The following is a 23,013-nucleotide window of genomic DNA, read 5'->3' as shown; positions in this document are numbered from 1 at the left end:
CAGATATGTAGCAAAAACTTTCGTTTATAGTGTTTCCATCGCTCGTATCGAACAGTTAAGACTGCCACAGAAAACCAATGGGGAACGCTTTTGACGACAGCAAAATCGTTAATAGCAAAAAAACACAAGCCTGCCGACCGGAGATCTGCTAATATATTGATTGTTGTAGTGAAATTTTACAATATATGAAAAAAATGCGCACATAATCTTTTTCCCGTTCAAAAATGGTGTTGTCCAGAATTATTTTGCATGGATTTGGCAAAAACAAAGTAAAATCAGATAAGCAAACAAAAGAACAAGGCGACGAGTGTCATGTATAAAGCATGTCGATCAAGGAGAAAAATCGTCCGGCTAAATAAGTGGCGCGATGCAACCAATTGCCGTTCCCTCATTCTTAGTTTGGGGGCATGTTAAAAACAGGAAAATAAACACAGACACAAGGGACGCGGTCGGGACTGGCGCTACTTGCAATTGGCCTTTTAATGCAGAAGCAGAAAGGATATACACATCGTCTTACCCTGCTGGTGCCGCCTATCAGCTGCAGTCCGATAGGTGGCGATTAAAATGTCAAAGTATATTTTAGTTTGTAGACTGGTGTCTTAGAAACTCACAGCAAACAGAGAAATAACATTCAGGACGTTTAGCTATAAGGAAACTTTATATGCAAACAAGAATATGACGATCGGAGTGTATAATGTCACATTCCATTCATGGGAGAGAGAGAGAGAGATGGAAACTTTTTTTTTCGTCCAGAAGGCTTCGTTGTGCTTCGTTGGCCTGTCCTTGAGCCCTTGGTGCTCGGCGACTTCCATGGCTCTCGCCACCATCTGGAGTTGGTCCTCCAGGACGTAGCTGAGCAACGCAGCCTACCATTGCTCGGGATTCGAGAGCTGCAAGTCCTGAGATCGTTAGTCATTTGGGCATTCATACAGTATGTGTGCTAGTGAGGCTTTAGGGTGCGCACACATTTTACTCTCCGGAGTATAGACGATTTACAGCGCCGTATCGGGGAGGCGGGAGGGGGGTGGGGGCTGTAATCTTTAGCTACGTGATCAATCCGCCATTACACGCCTCCTAACTGTTCGGCGACTGCCTCGTCGCGACGGCTGCTGGGTTTGGTTTTTCGGTTCCGACAGCCAATGTTTCAGCTGATACGGTTGTAAAGGACTGGGAAGATAACACTAGGGTTTGGTCAAAGCTCCAAAAGACATGTGAGTGTAATTTGATCACTTGAGGCCTGAAAACGTTATCAGGCTTCATATCACGGAGAGCCGCTCAGCACTCCGCCTCTTCGAAGCAACGAATTGATCGCCTGAATGTTTGTCTTTGCTTCCGGTGAAGGCTTTGCTGAGTGATTTTTTATTGTTATTCTCTAAAACAGCAAGAATTAATGCTCGCGCGACAGCGCAGGTCGTTGTCGTATTGGGTACATGCATGCAGACATCGCTCTAAAACGTTCACATGCACATCGTACGCATTTGTTTACAACCAGCTAACGGCGCTTCGGCAACGCAAAATGTTTTCTACTCATTTTTTAAACGCAGAAAGGCGACCAGAATAAATATGCACACAGATGTTAACTATCATAGCAGCAACACCATGCATCAAGCAGCCTTCACTACCTGGCGGGCAACTGTTTCGAAGGATTCCCCTCTATAAATGTATTAACGTGCGCATGGCAACGCATTTATGCTACAATAAGTTCACAATTACGCCAGCCTCACACCAAATTCTAGTACGCTCCACGCTCCGATGTGGACATGAAAATGCTGGAGGTCTCGTTAGTGGTAAGTAATGAGCTTCACTGTGAACGCTGGCCTGCGAGGTCAATTTTATTGACGGTCTCGCATGGACCACGAGCCAGCACAACCAGCCAGCACAGCAGCCGTAACGCAAACGGTTTACTCCGAATGTGGTCCACGGAAACCGTACTTCCCGGAACGAAGTTCAACAGTAGCACCTAACGGAATGTAATACACGGACCGACGGTAAGCGTTGTCCGCTTGTACGGCTGTGCACTGCATAATCTACAGCAACGGTATGCAGGAGCGCAAGTCTTCTTTTTCGTTCCTGATTCGGCCTCGGGGGCTTCTGAAACTAATCCCCACACACTTAACTTATGAGCAATGCAGTCTCGCTACACACGCAGACGAAACCGCCTGCAACGGGCAGCACGCCGTCACGGTTTCGGCAGCGGAGCACTTTCTTCATGCGGCTATGTTGAGCACTTATCGTTGTGACTTTCCAAGATCGAAATATTTCTTTCTAGATTAGCTGTCCAGCTCTGGCGGACGTGTTTGTTGCATTCGCCCGTTCGGAAAGGGTGCATGGTGAACGAGCGCGAACATCCGCAGTACGACATTGTGCAGTTCGAGGCCGTGAAGCTCGTAAACGATCACATACCACACCTTTAACTCTCCGTAGCAATTTTTTCAATCCACAACACAGCATGCATTTCCTCTGCCTTTCCGCATCTTCGTAGCAAGAACACATTCGGCAGCCACTCTCAAATTTCTACCGCTGCGTCGCTGCGTTCACGCCGGCGACATGCGAGGCTCATAATGGCGCCTAGTGCCGAGCGCGCCTCTGGCGCCATCTGGTCACAAACAGAAGTGCGCGCAGTAAGCAGCCTATACTCTCTCTGATAAGCTAGACTGGTCATTCCATGACTGTCAGAACAAGGATCCCGACTATCACGTCGCTATCGCATTCAACGATCGGTATAAACCAGCTCGTGCACAAAAAAATAACAAAAAGAAAAGAAGTGACGAGAGAACGAGTTTACGAGAATGAGAACCAACCAAAATCAATGGTGAAAGATACACATAAAAACTTGCCGGCCAAAAAACGAAACAAAAATTTACGGTCTAATCCATGCACCGCATATTGCCTCACTAGAGGAATGCATGCGTGTTATGCCGTTTTTTGCAGCCATATGCTACCGGGGTCAAAAAACTCTAGATGCACGTGTGGCGACTTCGACCTAAAAGCGAGATGTAAATCAACAATCGCCTCGTTTCTCTAGCACACATGAGAGAACTCAAGTACAGCTTTCACCTATACAAGTACGGTCTAAAACTACTAGCCGATAAAAAAGGTTCCGTGATTTGGTTGTCATTAGCGTGTCCTATAGGGACTTTTCTCCCCGATAGTACACACCGCAGGCAATGTCACTCAAAAAACCTTTACGCACTCGTGTCCTTACGCTAGCAGTACGCAGTCGCGTGGCAACAGGGGTGACCTAGCGTACGTCTCGCATTTTGCCGGCGTCCCGGTGCGAGCATTGGTTTTGATTCTCATTTACTTTCCGGTGGTGTCGCGAACACGACGCCTACAAAAAAAAAAACAAGGACGCCAGCATTCGCACAAGCACAGACATTTAATGCACGTGACGAATTGAGAGAGCGTAAAGCACATCAGCAAGGTGCGACGTTTTCAAGGAGTTTCTCTTTGGTCATCTCCTGAGGATATTGTGCCCTCATAAACGTATGAAGTTTCTCTCTCGTACGGCGTCTTTATTTATATCTTTGCTTTCTTCCTTGTCCTTTACAGTGTACGAAATTCGCGCCAGTTTTTAACCAGGTTTGTTACAGTCGCACAAACTGCAAGCTAGCCATGAGCAAGTGCTCTTTGCACAAGCTTCTACGACCTGTATGTCAGGTGAAAGCAACAGGACCGGCTGCTCGGGTCGGCGCAAACGGCACTCGCGCGGCGCTTTTCCGCTACCTATACTTCCACCCAAAAGACGTGGGCTCAAATCCCACTCGACCCTATATCTTCCTACGTGTATTTTCTCGTGTTTTCTTGAAGTGTGGACGGACGGGCGGACGAAAATCTGGGGACGAACGTAGGGAGAAATGTAGCTTCCTTCATTGAACTAAAATCCTTCATTAAACTAAAATTGATAAGATGGTCTAAAACCTAAGAACAAAAAAGTTGAATGGCGAATGCATAACCGGTAATGTGGAAATTCAGCGCTAGCTCACTGCGGTAATGATTACGCTCATAAAGATGCAGCCCATGCAGGGTCCACGCTCCGTCTGCCTTCCTCCATCCCTCCATGCTCAGCTGCATACTACGACGACGATGACAAACACGCTTTGCCCGGGAACGTATTCATTAACAGCTAGCGCTGTAAAGTACAGGCGATCCAATAAAACATTTAAGATTCAATTATGAGTCCATCATGTCCTCTCCGCTTCCCTTGCATCTGTCTCTTTTTTTCGCTGGCTAACATATGTTTGTACTTTGTAGCCTATGCCACAAATGTCCACCGACTAACAGGCCAAACTAAACGCTTTAGCAGTTCTCATTCTTCCTTGACGCAAACTGCACAGGAACTTTGTATACATTAATTCTAAGCATCGTGGCGCCTACTTAACACGTAGTCTAGGATCAGAAAAGCAGGCCGTTCGTTGCAAGCGCACGGGTGACGTTATCTGGTGTGAATTAAATTAATTTCGCTGCATATGGGACTTTTCGCACACATGAGCCGGAGAGGTGATATTTGTGCGTGGATGTATCAATAAACACACTACCGCCATTGAATGGGAAACCATTCAGAGGCCCCGCATTCCATTCGAATGCGTAGCCATCTGTGGCCACAGCTAAATTTGTCGCGGCGTGCCTGGCGATCCATCCCATTCAATCCGATATGGACGAGGTGAAAAATGCGCAGTCCACTCGCGACGCGTTGAATCCCGCTGGCGTGAGCGTTGCTTGAACGCGTTTCGACAGACGTTAAGGAACAAAGAGCTTTCCATTCGTTCCGCATTCTTCACGTGATAGCTGCGAGCTGGTGTGTCGTTACGCAGTACTCCTTTAGATGTAGGCTAATCACAGACCATCACGATGAATCACCAGAGAAGCTTTCGCAGGGACGCAAGCTATCACTCTCTCTTGTTATTTCTATGCCTCCCTCTGCTCAGTAACCTGGAAGTTCTTCAAACTAAGTAAAATTTAAAAGAGGTTGATGTAGTGGGCAATCATCGCCAAGTAAGACTGTGGCGTAGCAACTAATTTTTTCGTTGTGTAACTCGTTCTTTCTTTAACCAGAACACGGATATACCCACTCCGGTCTGGAGAGCTCGCGTTGCAAGAGCCGGCCGATTGTTCGGCTTGGCAGAAAGCAGAGCCTGTTTGTGGGCACTCAGACCCCCATACAAACATCCCGCAGTGCGACTATGCATTTGACGAAGACAAAACAAAGCGGATAAATGCGACAAACGGGACGGCCAGTGATGTACGCAGAAAGCATCGATCCAGAAGAACAATAGCGCCGCGATCTTTTGGAGCTTAGCAAGAAGTAACAGCGCTTGTCCCGCAGTCCCCTCGGTCGCTTCTTATTCCTTCCAAAAAGATGAAAATAAACAGGAAAAGGGGGGGCCGTTGTCATTTACAGATCCCTACGGTGGCTCGTCGCTTCGCTTGTTTCTACGCGATCGTTGGGAGCACGATAACACTTGGAGAGCATATCAAGGGCGAGCCTACGTGCACCGCCTATAGAAGCCCTGCTGGTAGTTCTTTCGATCGCTGCGGCACAAGATGCGACACTGCAACAGCTTGGTGCCTTCATGTCGAGCATTCAGAGTGTATCCAGATGCATTCGCTTCTCTATCCACGCTCGTTCTTGGTGGGTTGCTTCAGGAACGCGATTCCTTACATGGGTTTTTTTTTAGTTATTTTCAGTGGAGCGAGCTAACACATCACTCAGTGAAAATACCACCAAGATTCGACGAAATGCTAACTGCAAATGCTGCTTACATTTGCGGCAGTAAAGCTTTAACCCTAGTTAGAATGGCCTAACGATGAAGTAGGCTACAAATTTGTGTTTATTTATTTCAAGATTCTGTCAGCCTATATAAAAAGCCCAAGTAGGAGAGACATGGAAATATTCCCTTGATTTTGGCGCAAAAGAAAAAAAACAAATGGCAACATAGCATGTCAAAGCATAAAAAAAAACAATGCGAAAAGGTGTGCAACATTTCGTCCAAATTAAGAAAACGTTCATCCAACGCCTCACTGAAACCAGAGGCTTAAAAGCGTACTTCAAGGAGCAATTCACAGTCACAAATAGTTGCAGAAAAAATGCTGCACTTAAAAGTTTCCTTGTACAAAAATTGGCTTTGTGTTTTTAAGTGTTTTGTATTCGCCTTACAGTGCCGGGTTGAAGACAACCAGGTGTCGAAGTGTTTTTTTTTTTGTTGAAAGAATATTACGAAGAAACCAAATCCTATTTATTTTCCGACGCGGAGGGAGAAGCGTAATTTTAATTTCATCCTTCAGCTCATAGGCAAATCATTTCTTCTGTATTTGAGTAACATAGAACCTCTGTTTATTTAATGCGCTCGGAAAAATTTAGTCTCCTTCGTGTTCGGATCCCATATAATAAAGAGTTATTCGAGTTTAGTGGGCATGAATGTTTTATATGACCCAAAGCAAAATACCCCAACGGGTGCGTCTGTTTCTTCTTTTTTAAGAAGCCAAATATTACAAACGCTGGAAATTAAATATCTGTGATATGCGCAGACTGCTTCAAATGATTAGTTAGTATAATTCGTAAGTATTTCTGATTAAACACAACTCGAATGTTAACGTTCTCTAAAGGGCACTAAAATGAGCTGATAGCCTTTTTTCTCGCAACTCGTATGCGCACTGTTTATTCATGTTGCGGCCATTACCAGCCTTAAGAGAATGTCAATAACCATAAAACCTTCTTGTAGCACATCGTATTGTAAGGATTTTTTTTATCCTCTCAAAGACAACTCAGTCATCATCAAATAATTTAAAGATAAAGAATTAGAAACAATATCAATCAAATCTCTACCTTGAACCGAGGACGGATGAATGCGACTACCTGAATGAGAAACAGCATGGGTGCCAACCCCCTTCCCTGCGCTATTCCAGAAGAGCTGCCAAACAATTCCGATACGGCAGCATTCAGGTCAATAAAGTGAGTACTGTTTTCTAAACAGGCCACTGTACAATATAATAAGGAAAGCCGAAAAGCTCTAATTTGTAAAGGATTCTTTTGTCAGAACCTTATAAGTGCAGTTCATCTTCTTGTCTCGAATCTTCAGTGCATGAAAACTCCTGAACAGTCATACCCATAAATTCTGAACAAGCGCATTTTTTCAACAGGCTGTTGGTTAATGCAATTTTTTTTTTGTATATCGCAAGATTGCACCATAACAATTAAACTATCCGCATATCCCTCCTCGGTACGCTTGTAGTTTTCTGCTATTTTTGTCACAAACGCATCCTGCTGGTTGTTGTTTTCTATTTCAGTCGTAACTTAAAAAGCGAAATCTTGTTACGCATCGCAAGATTAGACCATTCCCATCATCAATATTTTCTTAACAGAATCACAATATTCCGCAAGTGCCTCGCAAGTATTGTCAAAAACGCACTCCACCGGGTTTTAATGGCAGTCTTAATTGCTCGGTACTAGCGCAGGACAAACTTTAAGAGCAAGGTTTTGCTACGCATTGGAAGGTTAGGCCATTTCCATCAATGTGTTCATAACAGTGTCTTAGCAAATTTCGAAGTTGTCTCACAATTAAAAGTGATACCCAGCAAAGCTAGACTTGAACCACTAACTGTGTAATGGATGCTATGCTCTTTCTGAATCCATGCTGTAACGACAATACTATGCCTTTACTCTTTGGAAGATTCCTAATGAGGCGCGCTACTATAAGCATGGGATGTTAAGGCAACTAACAGTCGACACGAGCCCATAGTTTGATACACTCAAACTTCCCCCATTTCGTGAATTTTTACCGCTCGTGCTATTTTCCAGTCACTGGTTAGATCACCGGTGCGCGAAGAAAATACAAAAAGTTGACGTGCTTAGGTGGTCTGATGCGCAAGCAAAATGCGGTTTAGGGTAATGCTTTTCCAGTCGATGTTTTTCCCTAACGCCGCATCCTATTGCATGAAAGTTGCGCCAGTTATTTCGCTTCACTTTTACCAGCAGTACTAGAACAGGGGCTAATTGGTTTCGCATCTTGGTTATAGCGCGCTACTCCCCCACACAAATGACAGACGAAGAAACACACGCAACAAACAAAGCGTGAACTCGCAACTGTTTATCGGACAAACTACTTTTGCCGGCTTCCATGGCTCACTAATGACTTTATGCTTCACATTTGCGGCATTTACACTTCTCGCCACTTTTCCTGACTTTATCAATCGCTAATAATTTTTTATGCTTTTATACTGGTTCTATTATATGCATTTCGCCGTACGTGGCGCGCCGCGTTCCGTCGGCCTACGACGCACTCTCCCTTTCGGCGCTCCTTTCCTTCTTTTCGCATGCGCCGCCGCTTGAGGACGACGCTGCGCTCAGCTCTTCGCCGATGCACTCGAGCTCGGCTACCTGCAGGCGCCGGAGGCTTCCCTTGGCAGCCACACAGAGACACACACCGAAAGTTTCACCTAGTGGCACTCATACTGCTTGCACTAAAGAGTGTACCTAGAAATTTCGCAATCTGTTAGCGATAGCACTTAAGAAAGCGTTGGAAATGCCGCCATGTCGGCAGCTTTTTTTTTTTACATTTAGTTTACAAAACACTGACAACACACCGTTAGTTGATATTAGAGAAAGATCGCTGGGATCTATATATTTGTGACGGAACAGCGCAAAACACCGAGACAAGAGACAGCGATTGTCTCTTGTCCGGGTGTTTTGCGCTGCTCCGTCAGAAATGAGTAACCAACATGCCCAAGCTGCTGTCCTGGCTGATCTATATATTGTTCCATGGTTCCAGTAATGATTAAAGGAATCAGCTACCTCCTTTTCTTCCGGTTTTCATTTGCTTTTATTTAGTCTATCGCTACCTTTATCTTAAAAAGGTAGAGTAGAACTTGCAAGGATCAATATTTCATTTATGAATTACTTTGTAGTAATAATTCCGTGCTGTAGTCAGCATTTGTGTGATCTTTTATGTTAATTTCTCAAAGTACTCAGTGAAAGTAGGTGTCTCTGCCGATGTCGTTTGTGCTCGCATTTAATGTGAGTGCCTTCACGAGTCTCCCAAGGTTCCTTCGAAACGGTCAAATTTTCCTCGAAGGAATAAAATTAGCGATAGGTCACACTATTATCTATCTTAACTTCTTCCGTGAAATATGAATATCCTTGCTACTATTATTAATTATCCCGAACTTCTAAGTAATCAATATTCTTCTATAATGTTCAATCGTCCACATGATCAATGTATGGAACACTCATAAGTTGGAAGTCCTGAAAAATTTTTTCACGCTTAAGAAAGCAACCGAACGATAACAAGAAGCGATCATGTAGGTGTATGAGCTCATCAACTCGACAATAAATCACTGATTAATGTCGATAAGAAATACGGTTTGCCAAAGACTGTAAAATATGTCATATATGTCGCATTGTAAGCCAACCAGAACTTTGAAGCTGCGTCAGTGCCAGAATTCTGATGACGCACATGGATATACCCAAGTACAATGTCGGCGTTCCTAAAGCAGCTGTAGTATTTGTGATTGCGTCAAGTGACGGTAGACTACTCTCTTTTGCGTCCGACGGTAGAAACAAGTTGGATCGTGTTCGTGCGCGAGGAACATGCGTACACCAGAGGCTCGCAGCAGCATTAGACAGGCGAGCTTTGCGGGGCCTATGGTTGGTCCATGCTTGACATGCACGCCTAGTACGTTAAGTACCCTTGACGGCTTTCGTTTCGTCTCTGCGATTCTGTCTGTGTTTGCTCCGTCTAGTCCAGCAGGAGGCATGGGTTGTTCTTGCGTAAGCGACAGGCTTTTCTGTTGCGGTTCTTGTGTTTGCTTCGCTTGCCCAGTGGAGACGCTGGTCATTGTTCCCAGTTCCTTCCAGTTCGCAAGCTCTTTTATCGTGCGATACTCACCCAAACCGGATTTCGAACTTGCGTTATCAGAGTTTTAGCGCAGCGGACTTGTGTAACGCAAACTGTAGGCACGCCGATTCCCGAGTATACAATATGATCACTTCAAAAAATAATGTCAAATAAATGTAGTCGTAGGAGGATATGGGAAGAAATGTACAGAAGAGAGCAGCTTTCCTTAGACAGGCACGAGAATTCTAAAATTCTATGTGGGTTTGCACCAATGCGAAATAAAGAAGGAAAAAATTGCCCAATATGTTTTTCGGAAAACATTTTATCTTTCTCTACGGGACTCAGCTTTCGTCAAAATTTTATTCTCGCAATTTCTTACAACAGCCTGGAACTTGCTAAAAGCTGATACCGCTAGCACTTCGCGAGGACACACAATACAAAGTTGTGAGAGCCGTACTTTGCACTTTCTTTCCTATCGTTATAAAATCGCTGAAAGACGCTTTCAAAGGCACTCACATTTCCTAAAATTCTGAAAACAAAAAAGTAAATGAAAAATGAAAGGTTCTACCCACAGTTTTATTGTGCAAATTAATACGATCCCCATCAATGCCTAACGATGTTTCCTGAATTCATGTACCAGTAAAGCTTATTTTTTAACGATGCATGCGCACTATTGATTCCACTGGCTAGTATATCCGTATTAATATCTTCCGCTTTCGGTCCCTTCTCCATGATCCTTCGCGCACGCGTGGCATACCAGCAAATGTAAGATACCACGCGTATAGCATAGCCTTAATTGCCTGGCAGTAATTCAAATGATTGTGGCCTGGGCACCTGGTAAACCGGCGCTGAATAAATGCCTTGTCATAACTTGCCGCATGTGTGTGCTCGAACCGCCACAACGATACGAAGATATCTCATCCTCGCAGTGCCTTTAGTCTGAATACCTCACTTTCTAATAGTTACGAGAGAAAGATAAAATTGAACGTCAGGAGATAGAGAATAGTGGGATACAGTGAAATTTCACCCAAAGCAAAACGACTGGCAGAAAACAGAGGAAGGGAGAGCTAGAAGAGTGGGAAATGGGCAGGAGCCTCCACGATCTACTCATCTTATGCCACATTAAAACTCCTCATAAGATTAAAAAAAAACTGACGCGGAAGACAGACGATAGCAGAGGTAAAAGTGTTGCTTCGGGCAGCACCAGACGCAGGCCGTCCTTCACGAGGCAATGACAACAAACGACCAGACTGCCTTGCAGAATATTTCCTCTGTGCTCTTTTCGCGCGTCCTTCTACATCATAAATAGCAAAACCCCTTTAGCTCATTCTTCACGTTGATGACAGCATGACACGGCAGTCAGCCAGCTTCCAAGCGCATTATCCAAGGCGTGCATTCATGCATTCGGCGAAAGTGGTAAATTAATTGTCGGTAGTAAATAATCATTGCTTGCTCGGCAAGGCAATCAGTGTAGTCAATTCACTTGGGTAGCTTTTAGCACCAGCGGCAAGGTACTGAGGAATAAGATATTGAATTCGGTGCGACTTATCTTCGAGTCAGTTCCTTCGGGGTTCAGCATGGGTGTTCTGTGGCCATCGCAGGGTTTTGCCTAACTCCATCACTAAGGCGACGAGCAAGCGTCGGCGCCAGTTCATCGCCTACCAGCTGGATGACTGCATGGATATGTCAGGCCTCTTTTACCTGTTGCCCTTCCAGAAGGTCTTTACCAGCTGCATGCTGCACGGCCTATCATCTGAGCTAACTCAGTTTATATATTTTTTGTTTATGTTGTGTCCCCTTATTGCTTTTGTGTGTGTGCGCCCCCGCATCCTCCTCCTAACGACCACTCGCATCCTCCTCCTAACGACCACTCGCATCCTCCTCCTAACGACCACTTGCCCTTCGTCGCACGCTGTCGCCAGATGCCCCCCCCATGGTGCGCCCCCGCACCCTCCTCCTGTTTTGGGAAGCCACTCCCTCCCGTGGACGCTTCTCCGCTCCCTCCTTTCTTCGGGCGGCCAGTTCGGCTCCTGCCTCGGTCGACGCTGGTCGCACCCTCATCGGCTTTAAATAAACGAAGTCTTAAAGTACCGTGTGCGTCTTTCGCTGCATTCAACACAGCGACCGGACACGACAGTGGCGACGAGAAAGTGGATTCGACCCGCGCTACGCAACGCTATTGACAAGCCATGGCTACGCGAGGGTTTCCCAATCAGATACCAGAGTTCAACGGCTCATCGTGGTCATCGTGGGTTGGACGCCTTCAGTTCTACTTTGAAACTAACAACATCACAGACCCAGCCTTGAAGAGGGCCAACCTGCTGACGCTGTGCGGGGAGCAGACCTACGATACTGTCTGCGCCCTTATTCAGCCAAGCACACCAGCGGCAGTGTCTTACGACGACATCGTAAAAGCGCTGCAAAAGCACTACGACCCAAGGCCATCCGAGGTCTACAGCCGGGCTCGCTTCCAACGACGAGATCAACTGGGAGGAGAAACTGTGAGCGCCTACGTAGCCGCGCTCAAGAAGCTCGCTGCCGACTGCAATTTTGGAACGCTGTCGACAACAGCTACCGGGCAGGAGGGAGACGCAGCTTCTTCTGCTAACACCACCATGCTTCCCTTGGACGTGATGTTACGCGACAGATTTGTGTGCGGACTGAGTGACGAGTCACTGCAGCAGCGCCTGTTCGCTGAGAAGGACCTCACATTCAGCAAAGCTTACGACATCGCCGTTCGAGCGGAGAGCGCCGGTCACCAGCAGAGAGGGATTCGCCGGAACACCGAGCCGGTACACCAGACAAGCAACCAGGTGCGCAAGCCTTCTGTTGTTGTAAAATCGGTCAAAAAGGCACAACGCTGCTGGCGGTGTGACGACCAACACAACCCCCAGGGATGTCGATTCCAGTCAGCCACGTGTAATTTTTGCCACAAGCGAGGGCATATCGAAAGAGCATGCATTACGAAACGGAGACTTGCCAAGATAAAGTCACCTTCCCAGCCTAATCACAGCGTCAACGCCTCAGAGAATACGCCGCTATCTGATCTCCATGGAACAACATCAGCAACACCATCTGTGTTGTACGACCTGAACACCATGAATCTCGGCACGCGACCGAAGATTTTTACAGAAGTAAGCGTACATCACCAGCTGATTAAGTTCGAGGTGGACTCCGGCGCAGCCTGTACTCTGATCAGTGAGGACACGTTCCGAACTTCATGGCCATCTGACGCACCCGCCCTGCAACAAGACGACACGCACCTGCGAACGTGGTCAGGACAGAATCTGCCACTATTGGGCTCTGCCAACGTGCAGGTTAACTACAACGGCCAGACCCATACGCTACCTCTGCTTGTTGTGAAGGGCACAGGATCAAGCCTTCTAGGGAGAAACTGGTTTTCTCCACTAGGCGTGATGATATGCGGCATACACCAGACGCCGAGCCAGAACATGGTTGAGCAACTGCAAGAGAAATACGAAAGAGTATTCTCGGAAGAGATTCCAGGAAACGAAGGGCCCCCGGTCACACTGGAGTTGTTGGACAACGCGCAACCCAAATTTCTGAAGGCCAGGCCGGTGCCGTTTGCTCTCCGAGATTCAGTTGAAAAAGAGTTGGACAAACTGGAGCAGCAAGGTGTCATCGAGCCGACGCAGCATTCAGAATGGGCCACACCACTTGTCGTAGTTCGCAAGAAGAACGGAACCATACGCCTCTGCGGAGACTACCGGAGCACCGTCAATCTTGCGACTAAAGCGTCCTCTTACCCGCTACCGACACCTGAAGAAGTATTCAGTGTACTACGTGGCGCAAGAGTCTTCAGCACATTGGACCTCACCCAGGCGTATCAGCAGCTGAAGGTGAGCGAGTCAACTGCTGAATTATTGGCAATTAACACACTGAAAGGCTTGTACAAAGTCAAGCGACTGCCTTTTGGCGTAGCTGCAGCCCCGGCCATATTTCAAAAATTCATGGAGACAGTGCTTCAGGGCATCCCAGGAGTTTGTGTCTACCTTGACGATGTCATCATCAGTGGCACTTCCACTGAAGAGCATGCAGTGCGCCTAGAGCTCGTTCTCGAAAGGCTAGCAAACGCTAATTTGTGCATAAGCAAATCGAAGTGCTGTTTTGCGGTGCCAGAGGTGCAATTTCTGGGACACCGAATTGATGCGGAAGGCATTCACCCTACCGAGGACAAAGTGCGAGCGATCACAGAAGCACGAGCTCCAACAAACAAGCAGGAGCTACAGGCTTTTCTCGGACTCTTGACGTTCTACGACCGGTTCTTGGAACAAAGAGCTACCGTGGCCAACGACTTATACCAACTCCTTCGGAAAGATGTGACATGGACATGGTCGCCACGCCATCAGCGGTCATTCGATGCCCTGAAAGACCTGATTCGAAGATGTACAGTCCTCCGCCACTACGACGAAAGGAAGCCTCTGCTTTTGGCTTGCGACGCATCACCGTACGGAGTCGGCGCGGTTCTATCGCAAACTGACGAGCAAGGAAGGGAAGCTCCCATCGCCTTCGCCTCACGTACGTTGTCGCAAGCAGAACGCAACTACGCGCAACTTGACAAAGAAGGGCTAGCCATCGTCTACGCGGCGACACATTTTCACCAGTACATTGCCGGCCGGAAGGTGACCTTTATAACCGATCACCGACCGCTATTGGGCATTCTGGGACCACAAAGGCCTATGCCACCAACTTTGTCTCCGCGAATGACACGTTGGTGCATCAAACTCTCAGCGTACGACTACGCTCTGGTCTACCGCAATGGGAGTAAACATCAAAACGCCGATGCGCTAAGCCCTCTGCCACTAGACGCAACTGTTGACGAACCATTTCCACCAGGAGACGTTCTGATGTTCGAAGCACTGCCAGAACCTCCGCTTACAGCAGGCACAGTTGCAGCATCTACGCAGAAGTGCGCAGCTCTCCGGCTAGTTTACACAGCTGTTCAACAAGGCAACGTGCATAAACTCAAAGGGGACAACTTCGACGCTTACCGCAGGCGAGCTACATAGTTGAGCACCCATCGCGGCTGCATCATATTTGGGTCCCGAGTTGTGATGCCGAGAGAACTACGCGCACAAGCTATGTCTCTCATCCACGCCGGACATCGGGGCATCGTTGCAATGAAAAAGTGTGCCAGAAGCTACATGTGGTGGCCTGGCATTGACAACGACATCGAAACAGTGGTGCGAGAATGCAAGCCTTGCCAGAGCAGCCGGAGCGCCCCGCCGAAAGCTCCTGTCCCAGAATGGGAAAAGCCAGACACACCATGGCACACACTGCACATTGGTTTTGCAGGACCAATTGAGGGCTGCACTTTCCTTGTGGTCGTAGATGCCTACACAAAGTGGCTTGAGATAAGGCAAATGGGACAGACGACTTCGGCAGCAGTCATTGACAACCTCCGATCACTATTTGCAACGTTCGGCCTGCCGCGCAAGGTAGTGTCGGACAACGGAACACCGTTTGTGTCTGCGGAGATCCTCAAGTTTTATCGCGACAACGGGATCTCATCAGTTACATCGGCCCCCTACCACCCAGCGACAAACGGACAAGCCGAGCGCTACGTAGCCGAGCTAAAACGCGCCCTTGAAAGAGATCAGACAGGCTCGCTGCAGCGCCGCCTTGCGCGCTTTCTCTTCAAGCAGCACACGACGGTTCAGAGCACAACAGGCGAGACCCCCTCGAAAATGATGTTCGAGCGTGAAATGCGAACCCAGCTCACAGCCATCCTCCCCGAGCCAAAGGCAGAGACGTTCCGGGAAGAAAAAGCAATTCCGCGCTGCGGCACGCTTAATGAGGGGCAGCGCGTCCTCGCCCGACAGTTTCTGAAAAAGCCACGCTGGGAGGAAGCTACAATTGTCAGACGCATAGGCCTGCGCTCTTGGCTCGTCAACATACATGGCACAGTAGCACGCCGACATCTCAACCAGCTGCGTAGATTTACGACGCCGTCTGAGAGCTGTCCGCCAGCGGAGAGAACACGTGCACCATCTTCCCACATAGCCTGGCACCTCTTCCCGGAAGAAGAGACTTCGCCCAGGACAGACCTAGGAGACACAGCGAACAACAGCCAGCCTACAAGTGTTTCTCCCCCGAGCGCACAAAGCCAGCGCGCCTCCACGCGTGAGCGCCGACCCCCTGCACGATACCAGGCAACTTTCTAAGGGGGAAGGAAGTGTTGTGTCCCCTTATTGCTTTTGTGTGTGTGCGCCCCCGCATCCTCCTCCTAACGACCACTCGCATCCTCCTCCTAACGACCACTCGCATCCTCCTCCTAACGACCACTTGCCCTTCGTCGCACGCTGTCGCCAGATGCCCCCCCCCCCCCATGGTGCGCCCCCGCACCCTCCTCCTGTTTTGGGAAGCCACTCCCTCCCGTGGACGCTTCTCCGCTCCCTCCTTTCTTCGGGCGGCCAGTTCGGCTCCTGCCTCGGTCGACGCTGGTCGCACCCTCATCGGCTTTAAATAAACGAAGTCTTAAAGTACCGTGTGCGTCTTTCGCTGCATTCAACACAGCGACCGGACACGACAGTTTAAATATTTATTTTCAAAACGGGTTTATTGGGCCTAAAAGAAGCAGGCAAAAAATAGTGTTTGACTGCCCGACGGCGATCGTTCCAGAACCAGGGAGCACCGCGCACTCAGCAATAGCACTGCAGCTACCGCGCCGACACATCTCACGTCGTTACAATGGCCCCCGGGGAGAAAAGGAGCCATCCTGGCGACTCAAGGCATAGTGCACATTACGGGGCCAGGATAAGGCTTCACGGCCATGAAACCGTTTCACGGCCATGAAAGCGCAGATCAGAGGAGGGTGTCAATAGTTCGACGACATAGTTCACACGAGAAGCTTGAGATTCAACAGGGTAAGGTCCGTGATATTTGGCGGGGAATTTGGACGATAGGGCAGGAGTGCCAGAAGGGATCCAAAGCCAAACAAGTGAGCCGGTAGGGAGGGTTACAAGGATTTGACCAGAATCCCGGTTCTCTTTCTGTCGATTCTGATCATCGGACGCTAGTGAACGGACGAGTTGGCGACATTCCTCAGCATACTGGCAATTTAGGAGGCAGGCGTGCAGTCTGATGCATCATGATCGTAGCGGAAAATTGTATCAGACATACTTATAAGTTCGCGTCCGTAAAGAAGAAAGTACGGAGGATATCCGGTGGTGGACTGGACGGCGGTATTGTAGGCGTACGTGACGAATGGAAGTACGAGGTCCCAGTTAGAATTATGGGGACTGATGCACGCGGTCAGCATGTCACCGAGCGTCCGGTTAGACCGTTCAGTGAGGCCGTTGGTCTGAGGATGGTGCACCATGCAGGTTCTGTGAACAATGCGGCATTCTTCGAGGAGCGCCTGAACAACCTCTGATAAAAACACGCAGCAGGAGTCGCCGAGAAGCTCACAAGGGGTGTCGTGGCAAGGAATGAGCTGGTGGAGAATAAAGACATGGCGCGTGAGATGGTCAACGGCGACGATAACCCAGCGGTTACCAGAAGGGGAAGAGGGCATGGACCCGTAAAGGTCTCACGCAATCGAAGATGGCAGTGGCCCCCGCAGTCAAAGTGACGGACAGGACAAGGTAATGGCTGCGACGGGCCAGAAAAGCGAGGGGGTGTTCTTGTAGTGTTGGCAGTTAAGGCATGAGTGAATGTAACTGCGTAAAAAGCTCTGCATTCTACGCCAGTAGTACCGGTGCCGAAGTCTAGTGTGCGTTATCAAAACAACGGCACGAACAGCCTGGGGGTCTACATGGAAAGACGTGCGGACTTCAACTCATAGGTGGCGAAGAATGACGAGAAGCCATTTTCGACCGTCGGGCATGTAATCACGACGATAGAGGAGACTGTCGTGCAGAGTGCTGTGGCGGGCTTGACGCCAAAGCGATCGAGAGGCTACTGCAAGAAAAAAACTTACAAAGCTGTGAATATTTGCAGCAAAACTGTGCCTATAGATCAGTTCAAAGAAGGCAGAACGGGGAATAAACTACGCGCTCTTTTGCGTTATTTGGGCTTCGTCATTTCGCCTCCCATCTTTTCAATTTATTGCGTCACTGCTCAAAATGATCAGTAGAAAGTAAATTCTGTTGTTCTCGTCCCATCCAAGTTGCGCATTCACTAAATTCGGCGCTGACTCCAGGCTGTTCTGTTACATGGAAGGAAATGGCGAGCTACCCCTCCAGCCTACACCTTCGACCGTTTACTCCCGGGTGTGCTCTTCAGTGTACGTTTTAATTATAGAACATACATTCAAAGTATCAACGTCCTGCTTGCCCCAAAATGTGGCAAGAAAGCGGTCTGCTTTTCAGCAGTATATATAGGAAGAGGTTGTGAAGAGAGGAAAAACAAAGTAACGCACCCGCAGTGCGCTACGTTTCGCATTTTTCTTTTAATGAAACTAGCCTATACGGCACTTAATGACGAGAAAATTCCAGCTCGATCTTACCTCAATCATCGTTGCTCCAAAACCTGCGTGTTTGTTGGATGCAAGCCTCAGATGTCGGACCCAGAAAGTGAGGAGTACACTTGCAAGAGAAAGAAGGTGAAAATAAATGTATTAATGCGACAGCGTTAAGGGTCCGCTCAGTGGATAACCCGGCGTAGTTGGTGTCTGTTGTGTCCCCATATTGCTTTTGTGTGTGTGCGCCCCCTCCTAACGACCACTCGCATTCCCCTCCTAACGACCACTCAATCCTCCTCCTAACGACACTTGCCCCTCGTCGCACGCTGTCACCAGATGCCCCCCCACGGTGCGCCCCCGCACCCTCCTCCTGTTCTGGGAAGCCACTCCCTTCCGTGGACGCTTCTCAGCTCCCTCCTTTCTTCGGGCGGCCAGTTCGGCTGCTGCCTCGGTCGACGCTGGTCGCACCCTCATCGGCTTTAAAATAAACGAAGTCTTAAAGTACCGTGTGCGTCTTCGCTGCATTCAACACAGCGACCGGACACGACAGTGGCGACGAGAAAGTGGATTCGACCCGCGCTACGCAACGCTATTGACAAGCCATGGCTACGCGAGGGTTTCCCAATCAGATACCAGAATTCAACGGCTCATCGTGGTCATCGTGGGTTGGACGCCTTCAGTTCTACTTTGAAGCTAACAACATCACAGACCCAGCCTTGAAGAGGGCCAACCTGCTGACGCTGTGCGGGGAGCAGACCTACGATACTGTCTGCGCCCTTATCCAGCCAAGCACACCAGCGGCAGTGTCTTACGACGACATCGTAAAAGCGCTGCAAAAGCACTACGACCCAAGGCCATCCGAGGTCTACAGCCGGGCTCGCTTCCAACGACGAGATCAACTGGAAGGAGAAACTGTGAGCGCCTACGTAGCCGCGCTCAAGAAGCTCGCTGCCGACTGCAATTTTGGAACGCTGTCGACAACAGCTACCGGGCAGGAGGGAGACGCAGCTTCTTCTGCTAACACCACCATGCTTCCCTTGGACGTGATGTTACGCGACAGATTTGTGTGCGGACTGAGTGACGAGTCACTGCAGCAGCGCCTGTTCGCTGAGAAGGACCTCACATTCAGCAAAGCTTACGACATCGCCGTTCGAGCGGAGAGCGCCGGTCACCAGCAGAGAGGGATTCGCCGGAACACCGAGCCGGTACACCAGACAAGCAACCAGGTGCGCAAGCCTTCTGTTGTTGTAAAATCGGTCAAAAAGGCACAACGCTGCTGGCGGTGTGACGACCAACACAACCCCCAGGGATGTCGATTCCAGTCAGCCACGTGTAATTTTTGCCACAAGCGAGGGCATATCGAAAGAGCATGCATTACGAAACGGAGACTTGCCAAGATAAAGTCACCTTCCCAGCCTAATCACAGCGTCAACGCCTCAGAGAATACGCCGCTATCTGATCTCCATGGAACAACATCAGCAACACCATCTGTGTTGTACGACCTGAACACCATGAATCTCGGCACGCGACCGAAGATTTTTACAGAAGTAAGCGTACATCACCAGCTGATTAAGTTCGAGGTGGACTCCGGCGCAGCCTGTACTCTGATCAGTGAGGACACGTTCCGAACTTCATGGCCATCTGACGCACCCGCCCTGCAACAAGACGACACGCACCTGCGAACGTGGTCAGGACAGAATCTGCCACTATTGGGCTCTGCCAACGTGCAGGTTAACTACAACGGCCAGACCCATACGCTACCTCTGCTTGTTGTGAAGGGCACAGGATCAAGCCTTCTAGGGAGAAACTGGTTTTCTCCACTAGGCGTGATGATATGCGGCAAACATCAAAACGCCGATGCGCTAAGCCGTCTGCCACTAGACGCAACTGTTGACGAACCATTTCCACCAGGAGACGTTCTGATGTTCGAAGCACTGCCAGAACCTCCGCTTACAGCAGGCACAGTTGCAGCATCTACGCAGAAGTCCGCAGCTCTCCGGCTAGTTTACACAGCTGTTCAACAAGGCAACGTGCATAAACTCAAAGGGGACAACTTCGACGCTTACCGCAGGCGAGCTACAGAGTTGAGCACCCATCGCGGCTGCATCATATTTGGGTCCCGAGTTGTGATGCCGAGAGAACTACGCGCACAAGCTATGTCTCTCATCCACGCCGGACATCGGGGCATCGTTGCAATGAAAAAGTGTGCCAGAAGCTACATGTGGTGGCCTGGCATTGACAACGACATCGAAACAGTGGTGCGAGAATGCAAGCCTTGCCAGAGCAGCCGGAGCGCCCCGCCGAAAGCTCCTGTCCCAGAATGGGAAAAGCCAGACACACCATGGCACACACTGCACATTGATTTTGCAGGACCAATTGAGGGCTGCACTTTCCTTGTGGTCGTAGATGCCTACACAAAGTGGCTTGAGATAAGGCAAATGGGACAGACGACTTCGGCAGCAGTCATTGACAACCTCCGATCACTATTTGCAACGTTCGGCCTGCCGCGCAAGGTAGTGTCGGACAACGGAACACCGTTTGTGTCTGCGGAGATCCTCAAGTTTTATCGCGACAACGGGATCTCATCAGTTACATCGGCCCCCTACCACCCAGCGACAAACGGACAAGCCGAGCGCTACGTAGCCGAGCTAAAACGCGCCCTTGAAAGAGATCAGACAGGCTCGCTGCAGCGCCGCCTTGCGCGCTTTCTCTTCAAGCAGCACACGACGGTTCAGAGCACAACAGGCGAGACCCCCTCGAAAATGATGTTCGAGCGTGAAATGCGAGCCCAGCTCACGGCCATCCTCCCCGAGCCAAAGGCAGAGACGTTCCGGGAAGAAAAAGCAATTCCGCGCTGCGGCACGCTTAATGAGGGGCAGCGCGTCCTCGCCCGACAGTTTCTGAAAAAGCCACGCTGGGAGGAAGCTACAATTGTCAGACGCATAGGCCTGCGCTCTTGGCTCGTCAACATACATGGCACAGTAGCACGCCGACATCTCAACCAGCTGCGTAGATTTACGACGCCGTCTGAGAGCTGTCCGCCAGCGGAGAGAACACGTGCACCATCTTCCCACATAGCCTGGCACCTCTTCTCGGAAGAAGAGACTTCGCCCAGGACAGACCTAGGAGACACAGCGAACAACAGCCAGCCTACAAGTCTTTCTCCCCCGAGCGCACAAAGCCAGCGCGCCTCCACGCGTGAGCGCCGACCCCCTGCACGATACCAGGCAACTTTCTAAGGGGGAAGGAAGTGTTGTGTCCCCATATTGCTTTTGTGTGTGTGCGCCCCCTCCTAACGACCACTCGCATTCCCCTCCTAACGACCACTCAATCCTCCTCCTAACGACACTTGCCCCTCGTCGCACGCTGTCACCAGATGCCCCCCCACGGTGCGCCCCCGCACCCTCCTCCTGTTCTGGGAAGCCACTCCCTTCCGTGGACGCTTCTCAGCTCCCTCCTTTCTTCGGGCGGCCAGTTCGGCTGCTGCCTCGGTCGACGCTGGTCGCACCCTCATCGGCTTTAAAATAAACGAAGTCTTAAAGTACCGTGTGCGTCTTCGCTGCATTCAACACAGCGACCGGACACGACAGTGTCTTCGTTAGTCTGTGCGGAAAATCCAGATTGGTCGAAAGGGTCGTGAAGTCACACGTGGAGCTGCGGAAAGAAAAGTGAATAAAATTTTTATTGAACCGGTGATTAGTGTAGCGTGGCGTTCCTATACAGGGTCATGCCGCCGATAGTGAGAGATAGACCACCCCCTCAAGAACAAACTCCAAGTCCCGTTAATCACAGCAGTCCCCATCTAGGATTGCGTTCATACGGCAACACTAGTCAGCTGTTAGGTGGCGACTACTGCATCTCCCCTTTTTAGCTACAAGTTCTAGCCGTCCGGCGGAACAACACGACGGCCGCTAGGACCACTTGAAGGAGTAGGTGCTGTCGTCACAGGTAGTGACTCAGGTGATGCTGCCACTTGTGCTTGGCGGTGAGGTTAGACAAGTGGAACCTGCCTACTTTTGCACGAAGGGAACTAGAGGTCTTTGATTCCACTGCTGAACTATTCCATGCTCCGTTTCAACTGCAAAGCACCTAGGACGCTGAGGATCTGGCCGAGTCCAAACCTGTTCGCCAGCTTGAAATGACGGCAAATCTCTGGCGCGATGACGGCTGTCAGAGTCCTTAGCAGTCTTTGCCATCTAAGGTTCATCTCTAACCGCTACCTCCTCCCTTTCCAGCCAGTGCGGATGAAGCTGCTCTTTCGTTTTGGGGATTCGCGTTCTCAATCGCCTTCCCATGAGAAGTAGAGAAGGGCTAAAGCCGCGCATCCTTGGTGTATCCCTATAGCTGAGAAAAGCCATGTGGTGATATTGGTCCTTGCGGAGGAGGTATTTCATAGTACGAATCATCCTTTCCGCCTCCCCATTATACTGTGGGTATCACTGTAAAAACAATTTCTTGAAAAATGCAGAAATTTTCTCGCAGTTGCGTTGCCAAAAAATGTCTGTAGAGTGTGTTTTCTCTTTTCACCTTTTTTGTTTTTGTTTTTTAACATACCTTTTCAGTCTTGACTTATAGAAAATGTTTGTGAAAAGTCTGTTTTCTGCTTTAGTTCTTTCATTTTCTTTCAGACTTCGTGTTCGGCTTACTTATATTTTCTGTTGAACTATTTTTTGTCCTATTTTGTTCCTCTTGCCAGATAAACGTGCATTATGACACCAGGCGGTTTGTACGAAATCAGCTTTGCACATTGCAGGC

This window comes from Amblyomma mixtum, chromosome 3 (assembly GCF_055824585.1).
Source record: "Amblyomma mixtum isolate Tamu chromosome 3, ASM5582458v1, whole genome shotgun sequence".
NCBI lineage: Eukaryota > Metazoa > Arthropoda > Arachnida > Ixodida > Ixodidae > Amblyomma > Amblyomma mixtum.
This window is presented reverse-complemented; position numbering follows the sequence as displayed.